This window comes from Heterocephalus glaber, unplaced genomic scaffold (assembly GCF_053883595.1).
Source record: "Heterocephalus glaber isolate CG9 unplaced genomic scaffold, H.glaber_assembly_v1.0 deba00001729, whole genome shotgun sequence".
NCBI lineage: Eukaryota > Metazoa > Chordata > Mammalia > Rodentia > Bathyergidae > Heterocephalus > Heterocephalus glaber.
In genome coordinates, this window is record NW_028258440.1 from 14,442,898 (window position 1) to 14,470,789 (window position 27,892).

A 27,892-nucleotide genomic window follows, 5' to 3' on the forward strand; every position below is an offset into this window, starting at 1 on the left:
ACTATTGGGCCTCTTGCTATATATCTACATATTTGCCTTTTGACCCACAGAAGAGAGTTTCAGTAGATAGCTATAAAAAAGAAACCCAACTTGAACTTCCTCCACATGCTGTTTTTGCTCATTAGACAAACCATAGATGGTTAGAAGTAGAAAACAACTGCACAATCACATAATTTACTCTTCTCATTTAACAGATGGAATAACTAAGGCCAGAAAAGTAAAGTGACTAAAAATAGAATCTTAGGAGTGGAGGGATTCTTAAAGGTCTTGTGCTTAACTCTCAATCACTTGCTTGAATTCTCTCTACAACAATCCTATTTGCTTAAAAAGTCTCAGTTAAGGGTGACATTTCTGTGTTCTTTTCTTTTTTCTTTCCTTTTCTTTTTTTTTCTTTTTGGTACTGGGTATCAAAATCAGGACCTTGGGCTTACAAGGTAGGTGGGGCACCAATGAGCTAAATCCCTGGCCTCTGTGTTTATATTTTTATCATGACTTTTAAACTATGATGGGTAGAAATATGGACTCAATTAGAATTTGCCTAATCAAATAAATTAAGCTTTCTGACTAAGTGGGGAAGATCTAAAGCTCTCTACAAAACTTGAATCAGAAAAGCTATCCCCATTCCAACCTTCCTTCTTCTGAACCTCACTAAAATCATTTGTATTCCAAAGACCACATATCCCCAGTTTCTGGCCAGTAAACTTCAGATGATTTGCTACTTATCTTCTTTGAACAATGCAGCACTTGAGAGCATTTTACATAAAGATAGACACAATAGCATAAAAGAGACCAAAGATAATTTTTCCTTTCCCTCCAGATGCTGCATCACTAAGATGAAGAGACATGAGGTGAAGCAAATCTAGAAATTGGAGCCAAAGAGAAGAAAAGAAAATGGAAATATCTCACCGCACCGATTAATTTAAGACTCTGCAATTAAGTATGTCCCTTAAAATCATGACTGTCTTCTGGGGTAGATGCAAGAGTACAATAATAGATACCATTTGTGGAATGTACAGGTAGATTATTTGCACAATAACATTGTTAAAATTCTTCATGTTTTCCCTTTTAGATGATTGATATTTTTCTCATTTTACTGATAGGAAAATTAATGGTCAGAAAGATTAAGTAACCTGAACAAATTTATGTACCCAGTAAAGTACAGCCAAAATTCATGTCCTTCCAGAACCCAGTATTTTATCAGCCCCTTCAGTCTGTAAGGAAAAGTGAAGTCTAAGATGGCTACACTTTGGTTCAGGCTTCGTTGGGAGTGCTCTCTGGTGGATAATAATTGAAATCAGTAAGATTTCAGTGCCAGTGCACCTCTCTGGTCTCAGTGTAAATAACTGATATAACCAAGGTTGATGCTGACACATGGCCACTATTGTGCATTTTGGTATAAATGTAGACTGCTATAAGGGCTGGTGAGTGACTAAGCAGCTAAGGTCTGTTGTGAAAATGGGCAGGCTAGGCACCTGAGGACTGGACACAACTGAGTGGCACCTGAGAAGAAAGGCATGTTCAAACATTTCCATGACGCTGTCTCTTCTTCTGACTGCCTGAATCTTAAATAAACCTCTCCAGTCTGAACTGGCAACAAGACAGTGGGTATAATGAGGCAGGATTCATCACAGCCTAGGCCAAGGCAGAAGCCTCATTGAAAGGAGATATCCACAGCAAAGAGTTAAACAAAGAGATGGCTCAGCAAAGGGTTAAAAGAAGAGGTACATGCCACTCATAAATTGTAAATAGTTTCTAGAAAGAATGCATACTGCCAAAATAACAAAGCTCATTGACACAGACAGCTCTGGGGCTGAAGTGACTCAGCTACTCCAGTGTAGAAAGACCCACCCAGGGGTGAGATAGAAAATTAAGCAGCAAACTACAGTCCAGTAAGGCCATGAAGGTAAAAAAGAGTGGCAGTGGAGCCAGGATGGGGCCAGAGATTGCTCCCAGGGCTCCAGGGCTTCAGGCCCAAGTGTGGGGTCCACACTGGGTCTACAAGCATAATCTAGATCTGAGTCCAAGTCAGAGCTGGAGGCAGGCCGAGGGTCCAAGGTGGGCCCAAGTGATTGAATTATGCCTCTCAGTGCTAAAGATAGACTGGCTTATGGCAACAACATGGTCAGTCTGGAGAGACACCAGCCAGAGACCATGAATACACAGAACTGATGTGCATCATACAGGGACTGAACATGGGTCAGTCACTCCCTGATGGAGGCAGCAAAGGTGATAGATAGCCAATGGGATTTGAGAGGAGCTTTTTATCAAGGCTGCTAGTACCCCTGGAACTGGCTATCGCCAGGAGCCAGAAGGCAGATCTAAAGCTGGAATCAAGCTCAAGGCTTGGCAGTGGAGCCAGCTACTGTGCAGTTAAGGGAGATGCTGAGGGGTACAGGAAAGAGCAAGGAGTTCAGGCCATAAGGAAGCAGGAGCCAAGCAGACTGAAAACAGTCAAATGATGTGCCGTTTACCCTTTAAAGACACCCTGATCAGCGGTTCTGAAAGGGAAAGTTTTCCTAGGGAAAACAAGCATTCCAGACCCTGGCCATAAACTTGCAGGACTACATGGCCTCTATGGATAATGCCATGAAATTTTACTAGGGTTAGGGCCAAAGTGCCTTGTTAAAGGAAATGCCAGAGAACCAGGGGCTTCACATTATGCTTGCTATTCATTGGGCCCCCACAAATGCACAATGTGTGCTCAAGGTAGTGGACATTGAGACTCTCACTGGAAAAGTGACTAAAATGAGTGCAGAGATGAAGGAACCCCTGGAGCAACAGCACAGGGCTCCTGGAATGCATGGGTAAAAATTAGAGCAGATCTCAAGAGCAACAGCCAAGCAGAATTAGAAATAAAGTTACTCTTAGAAATGTTTGCTCTGGCCATTGTGTTCCTCATACCGCAATAAGCTTGCTTAGCAGCCTATCCTGTTCCTTCCCTTTCCTCTCCTACATGAGTTTTCTTTTCCTCATTTGTTCTCATATTCTTGGGTTACAAATAAAAGGCCTGGGGTTTCTCAGATAGGTGTTATTTTCCTGAGATTTTCTCACACTGATGATTCTCAATGAAGCAGTCCGTCTGGGCCTCTTGGAGTTTAAAATGAACTTTGACTCAGTAATTTTTCATGGACTATACTATCACAGTTGCACACTGAGACACATTGAGACAGACTGTGACCTAATTTATGGCACTCCTGATAAATTCGTGGGTAAGGCAGCCTACATATATTGCTATGAGAGATGTACCATCAGAGTGAAGCCAGCAACAGAGACTATGGGTATGGGCCATCTGCCTCCTCAAGTCTATACCATGCACATCTCCTTGGTACCTGAGTATATCCTGGGAACGGGCATCCTCCAGGGGTTGAGATTACAAACAATAATGCTCTCTATGGACATAGCTGATGAGAGCCAATAACATTTTGCCTTCACCTGAGAAAAGACAATGGACCTTCACTTTGTTGCTACAGGGTTACTTGCACACTATGTATGTGCCATGGACTTATGACAAAAGACTTGGCTGCATGATTGCCCCGTGGGATGTTCAGTTATTTCAGTATGTTAATGATATTATGTTAACCTCTTATTCTCTTGCAGGTCTGGAGTGCACTGATGGTGGTCTCTGGCAGCACCTAGCAGTATGTAGATAGGCCATTGATGAGGTCAGGGTCCAGGGACCTGGGCTCTCCGTCATTTTGAGAGTTGTCTGATTTGGCAGGACAGAATAATAGCAGAGGGTATTACTGATGGAATGCAGAGGTGTCCTCACCCTACCACAGTGAAGCAGTTATAGACTTCCCTAGGGCCTTTGGGGAGCTTTTATTAGAGAGTTTGGAGAGCTCTTGGAGAATTTTTATTCCCCATTTTGCCCAGATCTTAAAACCTATGTGCCATCAGAATAAAAAGGATGTAGCCCGAGATAGTCCAGAAGATGCCAAGCAGACAAGACAGAAGAGACCAAGCCAGCAGATAGAGTAGAAGATGCCAAGTAGGCATTTGGGATGGCAAAGTGGGCTGTGCAACAGGTACAAGCCCTGCAGGTGGCCCACTCCTGGCACCTCAATGAACTAGAGTTCATGTAACCACTGAGGGCTTTGGTTGGGTATTGTGGCAGCCCATGAAACAGCTACGTATACTTTTAGAATTTTAGTCACAATTATAGAAGAGGATGGAGGTCTGCTATTCCTTCATAGAGAAGCAACTAGCAGCTGTGTATGCAGCCTTTTAAGCTGTGAGTTAATCACTGGGGAGGCTCCTGTAAAGCTACAAGCCATCTACCCAGTGGCTGGGTGGCTGCCTTATAGATATTTGTCCCCAAGACAGGAGTTGCTTAAGTGCCAATGCTGGTGAAATAGACAGCATATATTAGAGTAACAGAGTACAGAGAACAAGTTCCCTTTCTGCAGAACAAGTATTGAAATCCATTGTCTCTGACTCCACTACATCGAAGGATCAGGTAGGTCTTCAGAGACAAAGTAAGAAAAAAATCTAGAACTCAGTATGTCAGCTGTTTTGAAGCTGAAGCAGCAGCATTAGAAAGAAGATCAAGGTAAGCTTGACCTATGTGAAATTGCTGGGGCAGGGACAAAGATTGTACTATTCACTTGTTTATCACCAAATTCTTAGAACAGTGTGTGGAACATGTTAGAAACTCAATGCATACAGGTTAAACAACTGAGTTATAACCCAGTTCTCACAACTGACAATATATCAAAGCACTGGAGGTGCTGAAATAATTCAGAGACAGGGAATGACCCTGTGGGTCAGGCTTATTCTAAGAATGTTTTTAGCAAATGCCCTTTAAGAACAGTACTGAGAAGAAAGAGTGCAGCACAAATGAAATATTATCTGAGGCTAGTCTTCTTCACTTTTAAGACTTCCAAATTCAGCCTTTGGAGAGATTTATTTCTTGTTCTTAAAAAGATAAATTTCTTCATCATTTGTTAAATATGAGTATATGAGATGTGATCGACAAAACATTTTTTTTAAATTTATAACAGTAAAAGATAAATTGCCATTAATTTTCCTCAAAATACCCCCCTACCCACACACACACACTTTGAATATACACATTCCATCATTCTTGGCATTTTTTGAAGCAGTTCTGGAAATCTTTCGCGAAAGTCTTTAGTTGTACTGTTGTGGATGCCTTGATGTCCTGAATCCAGTCAAAGCATTTGATTTTGGGAAAGATCCAGAAGGAGCAAAGTTCCACATACAATGAATAAGGTGGATTGGGACACACTGTAATGTTTTTATGAGCCTACCTTTCCATTGGATAGAGCTCGGCAGCAGCATTTATTATAATTATTTTATCACACCTCATAAAGATACTCACAAAAGAGAACTTCCAGAACTGCTTTAGAAAGTACCAAGAACAATGCAATAAGAATGTTCAAAGCAAGAGAGAGTATTTTCAGGGGGGTTAATGACACTATTTCCTTTACTGTAATTAACTTTTCAATTTAAATATTTGCTGCTGATTTTGATCATCCCTGTACACAAATCCACTGGTCTCACTTCACTTACCGGGAAAGGAATCAATGAGAAAAGCTAAAACATAGTTTAAGGGTGTTAAGTTCCTCACTGATTTCTTAAAACTCAACCCAGGATATTGTCTGGTCCCCAAATTCTAATAGAGAAAAGGACAATTCTTGGAATAATTTACACTGCATTTAGGTAAGCAGAAATGTTAACCACCATGCTTGTTTACATTATAATTAATTCATAAGAATTAATAAATGACAACAGATTCCTTGTCATTTATTTTAATTCACTACTCAACAGTTAACTCAATAGTTAACAAAATGATGAAAGAAAACATTTGCCAGTCAGAAGTCCAGTAGGTGGATAATACTAAAAATATATTGGGAACTTACACAACCCATTTGAAATAACATAAATAAACTAATTACAAATGGACAAAGAACCGAAACATACATCTTTTCAAAGAACACATGAAGATTAACAACAGCTATATGGAAAGATGCTCTAGATCACTTATCATAAGGAAAATGAAAATTAAAACCACTGTGAGATACCACCTCCTACCTGTTAAGATGGTTATTATAGGGCCGGGGATTTAGCTCAGTGGTTTCACTGCCTGCTGCGCAAGCGCAAGGACCTGAGTTCGATCCCCGGCACACACACACAAAAAAAGATGGCTATTATGAAAATAACAAAAGATAATAATTGTTGGCCAAGTGGTAGAGAAAGTGAATACTTCCGCACTGTTGATGGGAATGTAAAATGGTGCCTCAACTCTAGAAAGCAATGCAGAAGTTCCTCACAAAATTAAAAATAGAACTATAATATCATCCAGCATTTCCACTTCTGCATATATATCCAAAGGACATAAAATCAGTACCTAAAAGAGAAATTTGAGCACGCAATTCCAATGTGACATTACACATAATATTCATGTGCAAACCACTGAAGTTTTCATCACTAGATAAAGAAAATATGGTATTATGTGTCTCTGCATGTATATATACATCCACACTCTTGAATATTATTCAGCCTTAAAATGAAAGAATATTCTGCTATTTGTGACAACATGGATGCTTGGATTTCGTCATGCTAAGTGAAGTAAGCCAGTCACAGAAAGACACATGCTACATGATTCCATTTAAATGAGGTATCTAAAGTAGTCAAATTCATGGAAACAAAAAATGGAATGGTGGTCATGAGAGTCTAATGGTAGGGAGAAGTAGGAAGTTGCTCAGTGGGTAAAAAGTCTCAGTTATGACAGATGAAAACCTTATAAATATCTGCTGTAAAACACTGAGGTTGTAGTTAACAATACCGTACCGTAAAGATCTGTTAAGGTCATCCTCATGTTATGTGCTTTTTTTAACCACAATAAAAAAATTACTATTTATTCCATGAATATATGACTAATATAATCCCCTTGCTTTTCCCTAATAGTACTCCATTTACTTTCAAGTTGTGTTCTTTTGTAGATTCCAAGAATGAGAGAAAACATGTGATACTTGTCTTTCTGAGTCTGGCTTATTTTGCCTATCATGATGATCTCTAGTACCATCTACTTTCCTAAAAATTACGTGATTTTATTTCCCTTTGTTGCTAACTAATACTCTACTATGTACGTGTATCATATTTTCTCTATCCATTCACCCGCTGATGGGCAACTTTTCTAATTCCTTTATTTTTCTACTACAAATTATGCTGTGGTACACAGGAGAATGCAGGCATCTCTTTTGTATGCTGATTTTGATTCCTTGGGGTATATTCACACTAAAAAGCAACAAAAACTCATCCATAATGTGTAAAATTCTCAAAACATTTAACACCAAAAGCGCAAGCAATCTAATCAATTAATGTACAAATGAGTTGAATGGACACTTCTTAAAAGAAAAAATACAAATGACCAATAAATATATGGAGAAAATGTTCAATATTTTTAGCCATGAAGGAAATGCAAATCAAAACTATAGTGAGATTTCATCTCACCCCGGTCAGAATAGCTATCATCAAATACATGAAAAACAATAAATTCTGGCAAGGATGCAAGGAAAAAAGAATCAAAGTATTTTCTTGATTAGCAAAACTAAATGTTTTCATTACTAACATGAAAAGGGAATATTTAAAAGTAATATCAATAATATATTTTATGAAAAACTATGGCCAGAATTGCTCTCTGAAATAAAAAATAAGCAAAATAACATTTACAAAATGCCTGTTCTTTTTTTGTTTTCACTAGTCACTGCTCCCTTTTAAAGAAACAGTTACCAGAAATAAAAGAGAATAGGACGTACCTTTAGGAAAAGATACCAAAAAACACTTTTTGCATGTGACATGAATGTATATTCAGAAAATACAAAGAAATCAACCAAAAAGTTACTAGAAGTAATAAATGTGTTCACCAAAGTTGTAGAATGAAATAAAGACATAAAAATGAATTGAATGCTTCCCCATATATAATAATATAGAAAATACAATAAATAACACAAAGTAATGATCCCTATGCACAGTAGTTACTAGAAGCATTAAATGCTCATGTATCAATTATGCTTGTGACACAAAGCATATTGAGATTTTAATGAGAAAAATAAAACATTTAAATAAATGGAGTACTATATCTTTCTCATTGTACAATGATTAAATAAAGATGAGAGTACACAAAATCACACTACAAACCACAGTTGTCAGAAGCAAATGATACTATAACAAGATGAAGGAGACTGATCAGTGGAGTGGATCATGAAGAAATCGATTCAAATTATTCTTATAATAACTAAAGCTACTATAAAAGTATAAGTTACATAACAATGGAGAAAAGAACCATTAATATACAGTTAGTATACAGGACAGTAATATATGTTAACACATAAATACATGAATAACTTAGAGTCATATTTTATGCTATATATTTGCAATAAATCCAGGTTATATAAGCAGCTTTAACTACAATGTATATTTTGATAAATTATAGTTAAATTATTTTTAGAAACTTGAAATTACCTTAGCATCAGGAGAGATAGGACAAAGATGGCTTCTAAGAATTAAATACATTCCTTACATTAGGGCAAGTAGATTCAATTAAAAGTAGTGGGGAAGAGGGCTGGGGATTTAGCTCAGTGGTTCTGCCGCCTGCAGACACAAGGTACCGAGTTTGTTCCCTGGTACCAAAAAATAAAAAGTAGTGGGGGAAAAAATCTATGCAGACCAACGTCTGGAAAACTTAGAGATAGGAGGTGACAGCCCACATGAGCAGTCAGCCTTAGGGAATGCTAGGAAAAGAGTAAGGTGTTAGTGAGCCAGTAGATAGGTAAAGAACAGAAATGTAAGCGATTGATGTCTGAAGTTGTGGAAGCCAGTTTTACAGTCCTTGTAGCTATTCTGGAACTCGAATCAGAATTCAAGTTCCTAAAAAAAAAAAAATCAGGGGAGAGAACAGTGAAGTTCCAATCTCGGAAAAATTGGGCAACTAGGTAGATTATCAAAGAAGAGGCCCTGTCATGGAACTACTGTGCGAGGTATAAGCACAACTACAGGAATGAAGCAGAGACCAAGTTAGAGAAAACAGATTGTCCTGGTTCAGGCTTAATGTACATGAATGACTTAAGTGCTTCTAGCTATAAGGATTTAAAATAGATCTCCAGTAGGGTGAAATCAGTAGCTAACAATTAAACAGTATATTTATTCCAGCTATGGAAGGGAGAGATTTTTTAATTTTAAAAAAGAAATGTATCATCTTATATAAGATGAAGGTATTTAAATGTCTTAAAAATAAAAAGCTGCTAAGCTACAAAATGTAGTATAATGAATATCAAAAGGAAGCATAATAATGGGAAAATCATGAGAAAAATGTTAACTGATAATGGCATACTACCTAACTTGAATAAAAAATTAATGTACATATATCAGGATAATACTCAGATTCTAACTGATAAGTTAACAAAGATGATGAACAGGCAGTTTATATAAAAGGAAATTGAAATAAGATATCATCATGTGGAAAAAAAGATAAAGCCTCAATAGCAATTAAATGAATACAAATTAAAATAAAAGTTCCACTGCTTATCTATAAAACTATCAAAAGCACAGTGTATAAAGGCAATTTCTAGTGAAAATTTGAGGAAATGGGTGCACTTAAACATTTCTAGTGGCACTATAAATTGATTCACTTTTGCAGGAGACTAACTCGCAATATAAGAAAAGAATGAAGAAATGATTCATAATTTTTCTTGCAGTAATTCTATTACGAGAATATGCTTATACTCCTAAGGAAATAATCAAAGTGGAAAAAGTTATTTGTACTAAAAATGGAAACAGAGCTTTTGTAAATGGGAAGGGAAGAAGAGGTGGAGGAAGGGGAAAGGAATGGAAAAAAAGAACTAAGATTATGTACAGGTACAAATTCCCCATGATGACTGTGATCATTATGTATGGCAAATATTTATTAATAAAGAATAAGTAAATTATCATAACAATTATTTCTATAATTATTATTAAAAATAATAAACAGTTCAAAGGCCCTGTATTACTGATATGGCAACAAAGAGGATATTTATAGTGGCAAATGTTAGTCATGTGTATGCAAAACTGCTATGTGAAAAAAACAGCACAAAATTGTAAGTGCACAACTACAGAGCCACATTAATAAGTATAAATCTTTTTGTAATTATATATTTCTTCTGTCAGTTTTAATAAGTTATTATTTTCCTAGTAATTTGTCCATATCATTTAAATTTTCAAATTGCAGAATTAAATTATTCATATTTTTAAACTTAGAGAATCTTTTTATATGTCCCTTCTCCCTTTCATCCTTGATATTGGTTATTTTTCCTTCATTGGCCCACATTGGACAATACTGATAGAAGTTTATAAATTTCAATTGTCTTTTCAGTCGACTTTCAGCTTAGTTCAATTTACTCTACATTCATTTTCTACTTCAGTTCTGCTCTTATCTTTATTATTTACTTTTTTTTATATTCCTTGAGTTTAGTTTGCTACTTTTTTCTAACTTCTTGAAATGGAGGTTTATATCCTTTGGTATATCCGTTTGTATTAATTTTCAGCCTATCTTCTTTCTAAGGTAGTATTTACAGCTACAAACATCCCCTAACTGCAGTGTAAACTACAACTTACAAGCATATTATACATATTTTTTCATTGTCATCCTATTCAAAATATTTTCTAATTTCTATTACGGTTTCTTTCTTTCACCTATAGATTATAAAGAAGTATATGTATTAGCAATTTTAGAAACACTTATAATTATCATTTTGGTATTAATTACTAGATTGATGTCATTGTTGGTCAAACAACACACTTGATATACTTTAAATCCACTGAAAGTTACTCAGATTTGATTTATGAGCCAGCTCTTTTATAACTTGAAAGAGAGTTCCATTTGTAATTGAAAAGAATGTGGACTTGGTAAATCACAGATGTAGTAATACTATGCTGGCAAATGTTTAAAAGCTGGGTCTCATAAAAATAAAAATCAGGGAGCCAGCCATGAACTACTTTTGACCCAATTTCCATGGTGTGAATATTCCCACCATGGCCAATGTAGTCATTGGGAAGCTGACTCCTAAAACTGTGAGGCTCTACCACCACAAGAAAACAGCCACACTCCACCTCTGTTGTTTGTGCCGATAAAAGATTTCAGACAATATATGTAGGCTGTTGTGTAGAGTATAGGTTGAGTTTATTGCAAAATGAAAGATTTTCAAAGCAAGAGAGAGAATATACCTTCAACTGTGAAGGTGTGCAACTACCAAGATGGCAGTTACATTGAATGAAGTCTCAGGCTATGTTTACTATATGATTAACTGGGTCTTCTGAGGAATATTCTTTCCTTTTTCCAAGGGCATTGTTCTTTCATAAGGAAAATGGACTGCATTGACCTACTTTAGAAGGAAGAAGTTCCCTTTTTACTGCCTAGTAAGTTTGTTTTGAGATCTTGAGTTTTGTTTTCAACTCTTAACCCATAGTCTGGACTTTGTAGTGGTCTTGGACCTTAACAACATGCTCACAGGATGTTACCTTCTCTTGGGCTAAAGTTTGAAACCACAGGCTCATGTAGATTTTATCTAGGAATAGTGATTAAGAAAGCAAAGAGAACAAAATCATGGATTTTCTGCTTTTCATGTGGCTCCCCACTGCCTGTCTGCCTAATGTCAAAGTATGAACATAATATCACTGAATATGGAGTTGAAAAGAGATGACACACGTGACTCTCAGAAGTCAATATGAGCTAGTTCTAACACACCACTGCATATATGGCCTTTATTTCAAGTTGCTAATTCCATGTTACTGATTATTATTTATGTTCTTTTCTATTATATACTAAAATAAGAGAGAGTAAAATCTCTCAGTAAGGGAATATATTTGCAAAAGTTCCCTTGTATTTTTGATCAATTTTTGCTTTATACTGTATATCTTCAGACTATGTTATTACATTCATATAAATGTAGAATTTCTATCTCTTCTTGAGTGGTGATCACATATTAATTTAAACTCTAGTAATTTTTCTTTCCTTAAAGTCTGTTTTACTTGGAAGGGAGGAGATACTTTCTGAGAGACAACAAGTATTAGCAGACTTTCTAGACAACTATACAACCAAAAATCAGTAAGTTCATGCCCCTCACTGTTTTCTAGTACACCCACCAAATATAAATTCAGATGAAAACAATTTACAATTACCTGAAACAATAACTCATATATATTTTATTAAAATATTTTTGAATAGGTTTAGCATGTACTGAGTTTTCCAGGAAAATAACCATTACTAAATTGCATTTCATTTTGTCCATAACTTAAGGAATAAATTTTCACCATTTCAGATATTTAAGTTATCAATATACTACTCTAAACCTTGCCCTTATAAATGTTGTATTTATAGTGATTCTAAATGTGCTTTCAAGTGTGTACTTTATTAAAGCTTCCAGGGGAGTAGTACCTGAGTGTTTACATATGCAAATACATATTTTATTAAAAATTATTTCCTCTCTTTTCTCCTTTATAGTATGTGTGGTAATTTATATAATTCTAAATAAAGGAAAGTGATATTATCTATGAATTTCATTGTAGCATATTTAAGGAAGAGTCACAAAATATCTACTATAATTTAGGGCATTTTAGATGAATAATCAGAAGACAGATATTTTGATATAAGCATCTTAATGGTTTTGCAAATAACTATAAATACCTACAGCTTCAAGACTTCTGGGCATTAAAATCTGAGCAGATCATTATATTTACCAAGGAGATAACAGATAACTATTGGAATTGTTTTTTTAATGGTAAACACAAAGGCATTTTTCATCCTTGTGAAACTCAATCCACATGAACTAGTACTGGTAAGCCAATTCTAAGATTATAAAAGTCAGTTGAAAAGCCTCATAGAGCAGGAAAAAAGTCAGTTGACCCCTCTGGTGCCAACAGCTTTGGATTTTGCTGAACACCAATCTATTATATTTAAGTCTTGCCAAATACATTTGACTAAAAAGTAGAAATTTGTCTCTCATTATATACTTCTTCCATTCAGAGTTCTCTGATTATTTAAAACCTTGAAGAGTCATTATTTTCTAATGCTTACAACCTTTACAATCTATACCTGACAGCCTAATATTCGTGCTCTCAAGGTAATGGCACATAGTGATTAAGAGAGCAGTCTCTTAAGACAGACTGCCTAGGATTAAATCCAAGTTATTCTCCTTAATAGATATGTGATCTAGGACAGGCTACATAACCTGACCATGCTTCAATATCCTTCTTTGAGAAATGGACATGAAAATATCAGCTTCATAATGGTAGCAGTGAGAGCACAAGTTAATTGGTATAAAGTGCCTAGGACAGAGCTAATTTCTGTTAAGTAGTTTTTCCTTAGTCATTTTAATCTAGTACTAGTACACAGCATAAGATATAGTATCTTCTTAGAAAGTATAAGTTAACGTGACTTTGTGGTATGAACTAGGATAATGGAATGGAGCAAAAGAAAACAGCCTACCCACAAATCCAACCTACGCACATTGAACACATTAGTATGAGCACCAACTCAGTACTGTACATGATTTCTTCCTAAGACAGATAACCTTATATTTATTAAGGACTATTATATATGCCAAGCACTGCGATATACTGTAGGGCACATTAAATCTATGAATAGAGCAAGTGGGGCCTCTTCCTTGCAGTGGAAGAGAAAAATAAGTAATCAAGCCATTTGAACATAACCTTAAAAGCTATCTGATCAAAGTGAAAAGAGATTATGAAAAAATTTTTTCTAAGTTCTAGAGGAGTTGGGGAAATATGAACCACTCTTCATAAAAAAAAAAAATTTAAGATGGCACATAGTTTGGATGGAGGGTGACCATCTCACAATTTCCAGAGGGCTAAATATTGTTTAAAGGATCACGTTAGGAGAGCAGGTTTTGGCATTTGAACAAGCATGAAATGCAGAAAGATGGAATAATGCTGTACATTGAGAGACATCATTCCTTAACTTGAACCTGAAAATATTTAGTAAACTTTAAAAATGCAGTATACGTTTGATGTGAAAAAATTCTTGTAGAAAACACTAAAGAAGAGTAGTTTGGTTTCCATATTCACTACTAATCAAAACCTGGGAAATAGTGTGGACCCCAAAATATGTACAGCACCAACAACCATGAAGAAAGATTGGGAATTTATAGATATCATGAAACTCAAGTTGTAAAATTGGGTATTTAAGCCATTTAAATTTCTGAGAGGTGCTAGAAAAGACTACAAGGTGCTATAGGAAAAGAAAGGGAGACTGCAACTCAACATGCGGCCATGGAGGGTAAAGAAAAACAGCTTGGAAGAGTTGATAATTCAGTTAAATCTCAGATAATAAATGAATTAAAGTTGAACCAAAAGAACAATAAGAGCACGAAGAGCAGTGTAAGTTAAGACTCAGAAACCTCCAACAACACACCATTTCCAGGAACTACAAGTAGTTTAGTTCTGATGAAATTCAAAATACAAGACAATGTTGTAAAAAATGAAGTTGGAATGCAAAGTGGGCACCAGACCATGCAGAATTCTTTATGCCACGGTAAAGAATACAATCTATCTTAAGTATAGTGACAATGAGTACATGCTGAGAAAACATGCATAAATTATTGGCTAAACTAGCAAAGCAGGCATTTGGAGAAGTTGGAGCACTACTACTCTAGTAACCTGAGACAGGTTCACCCATGATTTAGAATTGTTGCTAACTAGCAGCATTTAAAGAATTCTGAAAAGTCCTTGAACATGGATCTTAACAATAGTTTAAAACTCTATACTGTGGAGTTACATATAGTTTCCCATTCTTCCCTATTGAAAGAGAGTATAATATTTTAAATGTTATTTTTAAGCCCAGTAATCTTTGAACACTTTATGTCCTTTTAGTTCTCTATGTTTTTCCTTAGCAAGGACATCAAATTTACTAAAAAATTAAAGTCCAGAAATACCTCTATGAGCTTCATATTGACTAAATGTATTACACAGTTTCTGACAGTTCCTCATGGCACTTTAATGATTCTTTTTCAGATTCTTCTGACAATGTGAGAACTCCCAGATGCAAAGATTTTAGATTTTAGATTCACTTGTGGGATTACAGCATCAGCAGTTTACAGCTGATATTGCTTAAATTTACTGCAACAGAGATTAAATGTTAGTATAACAAATACTTTTATAACAAACTCATATATGTGTGTTACCACAACACTTAACATTCATCACCACTTTTAAACTTTGTATTATACTCATTAAAAGATTGATGAGAACAAAGGACAATATCATCGCCATCTATGTAATCTACATCATCTGACATAGGTAATAGTGTTATTTAGTTGACTGATTTATTTTTAAAATGAAATATATTGGGAGAATCCACTCTTTATTTTTTAAAACACAGTAAGTTCCCTTTAAATACAGTTTAAATACTTTATCTTGAAGGAGATGGCAGTCCATTTAAAAAGTCATTTCTGCTAATAAGATTGTGTACCTACAAGGTTTTCCATGAACTGATTCTGAAAGAAGATGTATTTTATTTTTCATGATGGTTGCTAAGGGAATATCTGAATGTAAATAAGACTCAGTTAAAATATTGATCAGAAAAGGAGGAAGATGCTTTAAGACAGTTAATAAAGTGACTGAAGAACCACTCTTATTGGAAGATTATGTTTTATGTAATCAATCTCTCTCTTTCAGCAACCATGCATAAATGTAGAGAAGAATGCAGGGAACCAGAGAAATGTCCTCTTACTCTCTGATAGTTTCTGTACCATGCTAATATCCAGAAAGGCAGAAAAGGCAAATAATTAAATGCTAGTAATTGAATTTGTTCAGCATTTAGTGATCTAGATTTCAACATAAAACTCATATATGACAGTAAATTTTCCCTAGTTATTAATGTGTGGTTCCTTAATACGTACCTATCATGCTGTGCCATAATTTTCCCCATTACTTTCTGTTTTCTCCTATTTCATGTAAACTATAGAGATTGGGAGCTGTGTCTGATTCGTGCCTCTATCCCTAGTAACTGGTCCCTGACTTGCTTCTTTTCTCAGCCCATTCACATTCTATATTTCAAATGATACTGAAGAACTGGATTTCTGCAAAAGGCTATTTATCTCTTATTCTGCACATTTTCACATAATATTCTCTCTTCTTTGATACCTAAGCTCTATCGTTTCTAGACAAAATCATTTTTGCCCTCTAGTTTTCTGCTTATAAATCACTTCTTCAAGTCCCCTTTAACTCTCCGACTCTAAGCAAGGAGACTGGCTTGTATCTTTTACAGTTACCCTACCACGGCATTCATTTCATTTTGTTGTCATTATTTCACAGCAGAAAGGGCCGTGTCTCATCCCCAACAGTCAGCACAGTGACTGGATATATTAATTTCTTAAATATTTGATGACTGCATAAAAATGCCTACTGCAGACAAAGGAATATGACAGGTGTGGGGTGATGCAGGGATTGCATATGGCACGAATTTTACTTGCAACATCAGGAAAGATCCAAACAAATACATAATTAACACCAACACAAGGCAGATTGTAATGAGTGCTACAATTAAAGCAAACACACACTGTGGATTTTCTAGAACTGCCTTGATTTCAAATAATCTATCACATTGTTCTTAGAAGTATATTTATAGTTGTCAAAGCATGTGTTCCTGATTCTACACTTCAGCAAATGCAGCCACTGTAGTTACAACTAAAGTATAAACAAAATGATGTAGGGCCATGGAAGATAGAGGAGTTCTGAAGAAACAGTATTAAAGAAGGCACAACTTTCTTTGGGCTTTAAAGGGGATTGTTACAGGCTGAAAATGGTGGAGGGGAAACAAATTTTAGGCAAAAGATAAACTGTAAGTAAAAGTATGACACAAGAAGGTAGAGGATGGAGCCAAGGGATGATGAATAAACCTGAAGTAGGTGCCAAGAGGTCACCTTAAAGCACAGGAAATATTAGGAACATTGGAAGTAGTAAAGGTATTCCCAACCTTTGATTAATTGTGAGCATGTACTTATTTTTCTCATAGGAAGGGTAAATTCAGTCTTCTTAGGCTACAGGGCATGTGCTATTTGGTAAAGCCAGAACCCTGAAAACTCATTAAGAATACAGAGAAATTATAACTAAGAAAAGTTAAAGAGAAGCATGGTGAAACGCAAAGATAGAAAAATAAGAATGCTATATTTATCATTTTAACTTACCTTAATTGTATGGTTTAATGGCAATGTATAACTATTTACTCATGAATCCTATATGGGGGGTAGAGTACAACTGAATGGAACCTGCTAATCTATTTCTCAGTTAAGCCTGCTTACAGAAAGCAGTCATTTAACCAAAACCAATCAAAGCATGTAAGAAGAAACAGTGTTGAGTTCTGATGCAGTGACAGTTATATGCTGATAACTAGGTTTAATTTTCTTTAAATATCTATATATCAACAATATTATCAACAAAATTGTGCCTTTTAAGTTTGTAGATGGATAGCACATACAATGTTTGTCTCATTAATTGCTCCATTAAAATGAGTTTCTGTGAAAAACACCTTATTTACTTCAATAACTGCTTTTGAATCTATGGTGCTATTTATACATAATTTTCATGCAGTTCACATCCTAGAAAAGAAAGCCTTTCCAATCTGTTCAGTTAAGTATATTCCTTCTCCTGGGGATGCTTTAGAAGGGACATATTGTTTTTACTGTTTTAGAATCAGCTGAAGATATGAACTGCATCTTCATGTCATGGGGAGCCTGAGCAGGAACATGATTGGAAAACTAGACAGTTCTCCTAATCTTTCAGCTGGAGGTTTTCCAAGTGTCATGTCCTTATTTGATTTGCTCTGGGAATTCATTTTATCAAATAAGTACAAATTCAAATATGCATAAAGCTCTCCAAAGCATATTAGAAATTATTTTTTTAATTATCCACAAATTCACACTAGACACTCAGCTAGAAGACATCTAGTAAGCAAGTAGTTCAAACCTTTCCTTTAGAGAAAAGACAACTAAAACCCAGGTAAGTTAAGGAACTTCTCCAGGACCACACAGGTCTTCACTACTACATTTACTAATATTAATAGAACATTCTTTGAGTTGTGCTGTGCAATACCTATGCAAGTATATGGCAGTCCTGTTATAGCTTTTGGCTATAGAGCTACCTAGCTGCATTACCATAAAGGTAATATAACCTCAAGGTTAAGCAATGGAGGCTCTAAATTCAGTTGGCCTGAGTTCAAATCTCACCTCTGCAACTTTCTAGCTGTGTAAACTTTATCCCAATAGTCAAAACATTTTAAGACTAATTTCCTCCATATTTAAAATGGGAATAATTACATTACCTAGGCAGGGTTGTTGTAAATATGAAATACATATTTAATATCTAATAAATACTTCTTATTGTTATTGTTTTTATTAATCAAATTGAAGCACAGGAATCCTAGCTTCCACTTATTATTCCTTCCACCGTCTTCCTTTATAAGTAGGCAGAAATCGGCCATATACCAAAGTATTTTATTCATTTTGCAATGATCCCTAGTACTATTTATTTCATTTAGTATCTACCCTAACAATAAAAATAATAAACTAATGTTGAGTACCTGTGCCAGATCTGGTGATACACACATTTGTACATATCTTATTCAATCTTTACAATAATCCCATAAAGGAAGCAGTTTTATTATCTCCATTTTACAAATGAGGAAATCAAAATTCAATAAGATTAATAACCTGATCAAGACCCTCTCACCCAGCCACTATCTGCCAGCACCAGAATTAAAATCCAAGTTCCTTTGACTCCACACCTAATCAATGTACACCTAATCAATGTCCTTTTTCATGTATGATGAAAGCAATTGAGCCTCATCTCATATTTCATTACAATGGCTTTGTTTTCAGTGTTCCTTTTGGTCTGGCCTGCTCAGTCCCTAGACCTCTCTGCTCACTCGTTTACTCATCCAATCAGCACTCAGACCAGCTCAGGAAAAACTACATAACAATCCACTTCCTTTTCTATACCATTCAATAACAAATGACAGAACTTCAACCTGCAATGTTATACAATGGCAATTATGAAGGGTAAATATTTCTTGGGTGATAATTTCCGATTTCTCTTATTTTTTTTCTGATGTTCCTTTACTTTGCTGTTGAATGTTTTGAAAAATTAATAGTTTAATTTCCAATGTTGATTTATTAAACCAACCCAGAAAAGAACATCATAACTGAATATTTTCAAGCATATCATTTCTACACAATCAGTAATGGTACTGCTGGGGGGAAAAAGAGAACCAGTGAGTTGGGAGAGAAGAGAGCATGGAAGAAAATCTCTGCATATTTCTTTCTTCTTTTTCCTTTAGACAAAAAAATGTAGCCACAGTTTTGAGTCAGAAGTGTACTAAGCACTCTGAGAAAAGCACAGCAAAAACTAAGTTATGCCTTTACTTTTCAAGTGATATCACTTCAAGTTTAGTACCAGTTGTAGTAAAGCATGGATAAAAACTAAAATGAACAGCAACATGAAATACAGTACATTGTATATGCATCTATTCTATGCATATGTTGACAGATTAAATATAAATATTTATGTAAATGTTTGCTGTATCTTATTATCAGTAATAAAGGGCTACTGATCATTGCCATAAAAAAGTTTTACAAAACATCTAGAGATGGTGTTTAGAGATATAATGTTAGGTCTATTTTCCTTTGGTAGATATCACAGAACTTACAATTACTGGATCAACTTTTGTTTGATGTTATTGGTGTTTCCTTCAAAACATAGCACTGATGAGTGACTTTTCTTAGAAATGTGAGCATTCTCATGTATGTGTCTATACACAGGGTTAGCCCCTTCTTCTAGGCCTTGGTCAGTGTACTTTTTTTGTTAGGATCAAACAGTAAATGTTTAGGCTTTGTGGGCCATACAGTCTTTGTAGTAATCACTCAGTTTTGCCACTGTAGCAAAAAAAGCAGTCATACACAGTATGTATAAAGGAATGAAAAGGGATGTACTCCAATAAGACTTTATTTATGGACACTTAAATTTGAATTTTATGTAATTTTGTATGCCAAAAATAACATTCTTCATTTGATTTTTGTTTCAACCATTTAAATATGTAAAACCAAACTTTAGCTCACACAATGTTAAAAAAAAAAACCAGACAGCAGGCTACATTTGACCTTCATGCCAGAATTGTCAACCTCTGGTCTAGGTATGAACTAAGTAGATCCTAAAAGGAAGTGATATATATTTTTAAAAGATTGAATCTCTTAGTTATATGCTCACCACAAAATTGAATAGAGGAGGCAAAAATTTACATATGCCTCCTACATCCACACACACATATATACATAACCTTTCCATTAACAACAGGCTATATATATATATATATATATATATATATATATATTGACTTTGCTGCTTGTCCTATAGAGCCAGAAATAGATAATGCTAATGATACAGAAGAAATATAACTCCCAACCTGATAGATGTCAGATGTGCCAAGCTCATGTCCCCTGAAATTGAAGAATGATTCCAAGGAACAATGGAGGTTAAGAGTAGCAAAGGTTTATTGAGAGATAGCTCCTGAGAGACAGGAAGGATCCCAAGTGGGCTGCCACCAAGGCCTTTTGTCAAGGGTAATTTACAGCAAAGTCACAACATGGGTACAAGGTAGGTCACCCTATCATCAACCTATGCAATTACAAGTATAGCTGCTTAGCTAACATTGATCCAATAGGGAAGTGTGTCACATAGGAAGGGTACAAGTAAAGAACAAAGGCAATTTGGGGAAGGAATGGGTCTGGATGCTCTGGTCTCCCGCCTGGGTAACTGATGCCTATCTGGACTTCCTGGACCAGGAGGTGCTAATTATAGAACAACTCCAAGTTACTCCTTATGCCTTAGAGATGCACGTAGGCCTGGCCATTGCATCTCTATCTTGAGTCCTGGCCTTCTTCAAATGTGCCTCCAGTCACAATTCTGATATCTTTATTTTTCACTGACTTCCTGGAGAGCCCAGTCCCTCTCTGACTGTATATTAATTTTTATCTAACTTAATTGCCTATAGAATTTAATCAGCTATACTAATTATTAGGGTAAGACTTAGATTTGGGAAGGCACAAACCCCCACCATAACGCCTCTCAATAGTAGTTCTTAAATTTGCCAGTTACTAAATCAGGAATAAAAAAATAAAATTTGCAACTGGTATGATATCTGGGTTATAGATAACTTTTGTTTCCACCATGAATAAATACTTTTCAATCATTTGCTTTCTCTTTGATACATAATAGAAAATTGATAAAGAATAATGACCTTCACTTTCCTAATTTATCAGCAGCTGTCCATCTTGCAATGCTTTACTTAGCCTTCTAAACAGAAGGGCTTCATTCTTCCAAGATTGGTAGATAGCTGGCTCAAACACTTCCTATAATTGCTAAGGCATGAATATCAAGAAATAATACCCCTGCTCTGGAATTCTCTTTCAAAATGGCAAGAGAGCAGTGAGAGTAGTTTTAAAATTAAAGAAGCCAACCTTTATATGAGTCACTCTTAAATGCAGTGAAGCTCCATAAAGGTAAGGTGCATGTGTATTTTGCTTACTGCTGTATTCTAAAGGACTAGCACAGTGCCTGGAATATAGGAAGTTCTCAAGAAGGGGGTAGTATTGTATGGTGTTTAAGAGTATGCTCTTCACCATTACACAGGTGTAGGCTTGAATCTTGGCAACACTTAACCTTGCAAGTCACTGAAACTCACTGAGTCTCAGTCTTCTCATCTATGAAATGAGGATAATACAGACAGTTTCCATTTATGATGGTTTATCTTATGGTTTTGTCAATTTACAATGACTCAAAATCAATACACATTCAGTAGAAATCATACTTGAAAATTTGAATTTTGATCTTTTCCCATGTTGTCAATATACAGAGCAGTATTTTCTCAAGATGCTAGGCATTGGCATCAAGCTGCAACTCTATCACTCATACTCCATCACAGTCACAAGAGTAAATACCCAATACTCTGCCGTGTACTGTGCTTCAAAGCCATCATGTTCAGTAGGTTAGGTATAATCAATGTGTAACTTGCACTGCAAAATGGAACTTTAAAAGTTAAGGTTTTTTTCTTTCAGAGATAAGCAAGTTCTCTAAACTTCCTCCTGTGAGCACATAGCCAACAGTCTCTCCTCTCTTCACCCCAAAAGAAGTGACAGAATATGCAGATGCCAGGAGCCTGGTTTCTTTTCCAGAAGAAAGGGAGTTTGGCTGAAGATGACTGGAAATGATAAAGCAAGTGTGGAGATTTTCATTGTCTCTCTGTTGTCCCTTCCCCCTCTGCTTCTTACTCTAAAGGATCTTTGTCAACCTTTAATTTAAGTGGTGAGCTGGTGATATGAGGCAAATATGTCCCTCCATCTCCTTATAGCTAGCTTTGAATAAATCATTTTTTTCCTTTTTGCTCAAATATATGGCCTCTATGACTTGGCCAGCAGCGAGTAAAGGAACCTGAAAATATAAGCCTAAATGGCCAGTAACAAATGCATTTCAATTTATGGTATTTTCAACTTGCAAAAGTTTATCAGAACATAACCCTGTAAGTTGAGAAGCATCTTTAGTACTGAAGTAATATTTATAAAATAACAATATAGGCTCTGGCATAGAGATAAATACTAGTTGTGCCTTTCCTTCTATTCATCCTCTTCCTCATCATCAATACTATTTATCCTCCACTTGGTGTGCTTCATTTTGTTCTCTCACTCTCAAGTCAAAAACAACTTGCTTCATTGTAGTCCAAGAGGAACTATGAATATTGATATGGAGATAGGGCCCTTCGGCCCCACAAACGTTTTCATGGGGGGCTTAACCCATAGTTACCTGAATTATGCTTATGCTTACTGATAAACGTAGTGATAGTAACCAATCATTCTGATTTACTAAACACTGAGGGAGTTTCCAGGACACAGGACTTTTAATGTCAAAACCAGGATGAGTAAAGAAAGATGAGTCTTTTATCCCACTCTTAAATTTCTTCTCTTTGGCATAGTAATACTGAGATCCTTAAAAATCAGTTTGCATTTGGGAGTGGGAGGTGGGTGGAAAGAGTAAAAGCAGAAGAAAGATCAAACTCAATGTCTCTGGTGGGGGTGAAAATAGAATGCCAAACAAGAGTTCCTATTTTCCCCCAAATAGATGCCTATAACATTCGTACAACGGTTAATCAACTGGCACTAGCTTTTAGTAGAATTGGTATTTACATTCAGCCCCTTCAAAAATGCTAATTGAAATTGTTTGTAGCTAAAGGAAGTTTGAAAACTTCTTTCACTATATGGACAAATACTGAGAAGGTGGTATTTTTTTCCTTTTATTATTCCTTATTATAAGCTCTTGATCCACAGATCAAAGAGCAGGCAAGCTTTTCACAGCTGGCTATTCTAATTTCTGGTTTTATTCATATGAAAATCCAAATATAAGCTGTATGTTTGGCTTCTAAGAGACATAAAATCCCTTTGTTGACAAGGGTCCCTCCATACAGATGAAAGATTGCTTTTCTGATGCACACAGTTCCTCATGACTTGCTTGGGGGGAGGGGGGCTCAGAGGAAGGAAGGTGTTGCTCATCGGAAAAACAATTACTTCTTTTCCTTTTCCCCAGCAGCTTTACAATGCTTCCAGAAACCTTCCAGAATTAATTGGAGTACAGGCTCTGATCAAGGGACTGTGAACCTCTGCCACACCCAGGGTTACCAAGGCATCTCAGGAACTAGCTATATAATAACACTAACATATTCCATTACATATTATCATGACAAGTGCTATTAATTATTCAAAGTTTATTATACCCCCAAGAACTTTTCAAATAATATCTCACTAATCTTCTCAATGAGCCTATCAGGCAAGTAATATTATTATCCCTATTTTACAACAGTGAAAACTGAGGTCCTAAGAAATTACTCTGCCCAAAATCACATATCTAGTCACTGGCTGAACTTAAATTTGAAGTCTAAATGCTATAACTACAAAGCCTACACTCAAATAGCAACTAGGAAAATTGCTCTACACATTTTCATTGAAGAAAATGGAATTAGAGCCATATAGAATTGCATGATGGTGAAAGGTAAAGAGAATAATATAGTCACAAAATGATTTCAAAATGTGCTTTCTCATGCACTGCCTAAAAAAAAGGCAAGAAATGACATCTGGGCATCTAGTAGCCCACAAGGCAGTCCCTTCTTCAAAGGGGAAGCTGAGCTAACATAGTTGTATTTACATGGCAACACATAACTTTTCTAAAGAATCAGAGATATTCCATGATAAAAATGGACATTAAAGATCTCCCAATCCAACCTCTCAAGCTTGAATCTCTTTAGGACACAACTTGTCATTCTACCTCATTTTGAATACTTCTAAGATACATGTTCATTATTATGTTGAGATAGGAAGCTAGGGCATGGCTCAAACTGACTAGGAAGGGAGGAGTCACCAGATCCCCGAACACATGTGCAGAAGAGCTCTCAGAACCCTGCATGTGGACTTCTTGTGAGAACTTAAACAGGTATCTGGTAGGATGACCTGTGTGTGACATCTGAGTGGGAAAAATGAAAAGAGACAAATGTCATTTAGAGCTCGCTATTCTGCCTTGTCATGGTAGCCCATCCTAAACTCTAGGGTATACTTCTATTTTTATTTTATTTTTATTTTTCCTCCTTTTTCACTTAGCCCAAACTTGCTCTGTAGAGCCTGTTTTGTTTTTCCTACCCTTCTTTTTATTTTTCTGACATCTAATAAATGTGAAATTTTGCTACCGCTTTTGCTTGTTTCATTCAATTCTTTGTTCAGGACAGAAGGGACCTAGATATCATCTATAAGCATAGACCTCAGTACCCCAGAATCTGGTAACATAATAAGATCATTTCTGAGTATGTCTATAAAGCAGTTTATCTTTACACAGAGTGAAAATCTGTCTTACCCAATAGACTCGATTCAATTGCTGCAGGACTCACAGTTACACACAAATTTCTCCACCATGCCTCTTCCCTAACTGTTTAACTTATGTAACCTTTACTGCATACTGTTTTAGGTATTTTGCATAGTCATTTAATCCTCATGACAACCTTATGAGGTAGATATTTTTATTATCTCCAATTTTACAAGTGAAAGAACTGAAACAAAAGGAAATTAAGAGTTTTGCCCAAGGTCACACAGATACTAAATTTGAAGCTCACTCCAGGGTCTATACCCTTAATTATCATGTTACTCTAGTTTTAGAATCTTTCATTTTCCAGCATTAACAATGCTACTTCCTCTAAACTTCATATGGCATGCTACTGCATTTTTCTTGTTATATTGTTTTTCTTTCTTTGAAAACTTTTATTTCCCTGGAGCCCATTTGGTTAAAAACGAATTGTTATATCCTTGATACATTTGGATAGACTCAAGGTAGAAAGGGTTAATCAACTTTATGTTGAATATCTTCTGCTAACTTCTTTAAAACCACTAGCTAACTGCTCTGTGCCCCGTAAAACTGGTTTCTTGTAAATACTACATCAGCTGAGTCACTTTGTCCTATGGTTTCCAGATGGGAGTATTGAAATCACTGGGGACCAAAAGAGCAAAAAGATGAGAAGGATGGTATTTTATTCCCTTGGTATTCACCCCTGTGGGGTCTCAGGTTAGTCGTGGTTCTACCTCTCTAACAAGGCCACAGTTCCTGTCAGTACGTCCTCTCTCTAAGCTACCCTCTTGGAGTTCCAGAAACTGCTCTCTCCCACTTGCTGCTTTAGGTCTAAGGTCATGGGTTCTATATTAGTGGCAATGTATTACCATCTTTTGTTAGTATCTCTATAAACTGTCCTTTAAATAATCCTCAACATTTATTTTAAGAATGTGTTATCCATTTCCTTCCATATATCTGGCTGTTTCAACCTCCTTCCTGCTAAATTCTATGCTTTATTAAATTCAACAGAAGAATGAAGTTGTTTTTCTAGGAATCCTAAACAGGTGACTAATTCAAACATCACATTAGAGGCTGAACCATATACCTTTAGTGTTTTCTTTAACTTTTAAAAGCAGTAATGCTATGCTTTAGAATTTATCCTTTCGTACTTAAATATTTAATAGAAAACTTATTAATTCCTTAATTCAGTGTGCATTGGCACTAACATAAGTAAGCAGAAATCAGTAATACATAATATAGCTGAACCCTGGTATTACATGATTTGTAAGATACATGGGTGAAATTAAGCCCTTTGAGAATTAAAATCCCCACGCAATAAAAGCTGGACACAGTTCTTCTAAAAGAATGTGCTATACCTCAAAAGTGGCATTAAAAAAAGGTTTTACTATACACCAAATACACAAATGAATCAACATCTAAAAAGACAAATGGGAAACATTTACTCTGAAAACCGTCTCTGGGCAGTCTGTATTTGTAGTTACAGGTTCAGAAACACTAGAATCTAATGATCTGTTACCAAAGTGAAGTGTGGAGCTGGTATTGATTTAACTTTAGTTACTTAGAAACAATAATGATCCTTAAGAGATACATTTCAACATTTGGTATTCAGAGCATAAAGTAGTTCCATCCAAATGATTAATGGACACTATATCATTTTTGTTTTTAATGAGATATTTTTTTCTCCTGGCTGAGATGCTAGTACTCTGATTAAATATTAAAAGTAGATTTTATAGCTGAAAATTTAACATAAATGAGATCCCATTCCATCTTGTAAAATGAAAAACAATGACAGATTTATTTTTAGAAAATGAGTGACTTGTGAAAAATGGGCTACATGACTTTGTGCCCATGGAGAAATAGATACCTTTGTGCTGCCCAAAGAGTCTCACCATTTTCCAGGTACATTTTGAAAAATCACAGATGTGGTGAGGGATTCAAAGTGCACTTTCCAAAATCTTCTTAGGTGTACCTCATGGAACAGTGAAAGTATCCTGGGAATTTTCAAGTTTTATATTTTAAAAGTCTCACATAGGGTCTAGGCTCCTCTTGTTTCCAGTTAAAGAACTGTGATTGTTTTCAAACAGTTCTGACTTAAAAAGAACCTAGTTCTTTCTCTATCAATTGAGACATGGGGATGATCACATTTTCCCAAATATTTGGAGAAATCATAAAGCCAGATAAAAGGAAGTAGCAGGCACCAAAAATGAAAAAAGGTATAATGTGTGATGGAAATGTCTAAGCTTTGAATCCTAGCTCATCATTTAGTCATGATGTGACCTTGCACAGGTTTACTTAAGCTCTCAGAATTTCTTCTATAATAATAGAGATAAAAATTCCATTTCATATCGATGTTGTGAGGATTCAATGAGATAACGCATGTGAAAGAGCCTAGCAAAATAATTATCACATATAATTTTTCTCAATAAATGACAGTTTCATTTCATAAGAGATTTATTTTAATCAATGTAATCTAGTTATAGCAATAAAGCAAATGTCCTTGAAATAGAGAGCATTATGAAGCAATATAGCATCAAATGTTACATGGAATAATATTAGGTCTCATAATCTGTATCTTGATGAGAAATAACCTCTTTGTAATTAGTCAGGGGAATGCTTAATTCTAAAGGTAACAATTCTCTATACCCTATGTACCTGACAATTGGTGCTTCCATCAAACTGAATAAAACACATGATTACTAAGTACATTGTATGTTACATCTCTAACATCAGTATCGAGGATGCCTAGATTATCTGCTGCTCTTGGATTACCCACCTAAACATTCTCCTCCAGTGGGTAGAGAGGATAAGAAATGTGGTTTTATAGATTCGAGATAGTAGAGCTTTGTCTGAGGAAGAGCAGGTGAAGATTTTTTCCCACATTGTGGGTTGTCTCTTCACACTGCTGGTGTAAAAAGATCAGACCTCCCAAATTTAAAGACCCAATCCGAAA

The 27,892-nt window shown here is 35.6% G+C and overlaps 1 long non-coding RNA gene across 2 annotated transcripts in view; it reads right to left on the reverse strand.

Annotated features, from left to right (window-relative positions):
* LOC110347432 (uncharacterized) overlaps positions 1 to 27,892 on the reverse strand; it is a 420,795-nt gene that overhangs the window by 161,957 nt on the left and 230,946 nt on the right. The window lies entirely within an intron of this gene.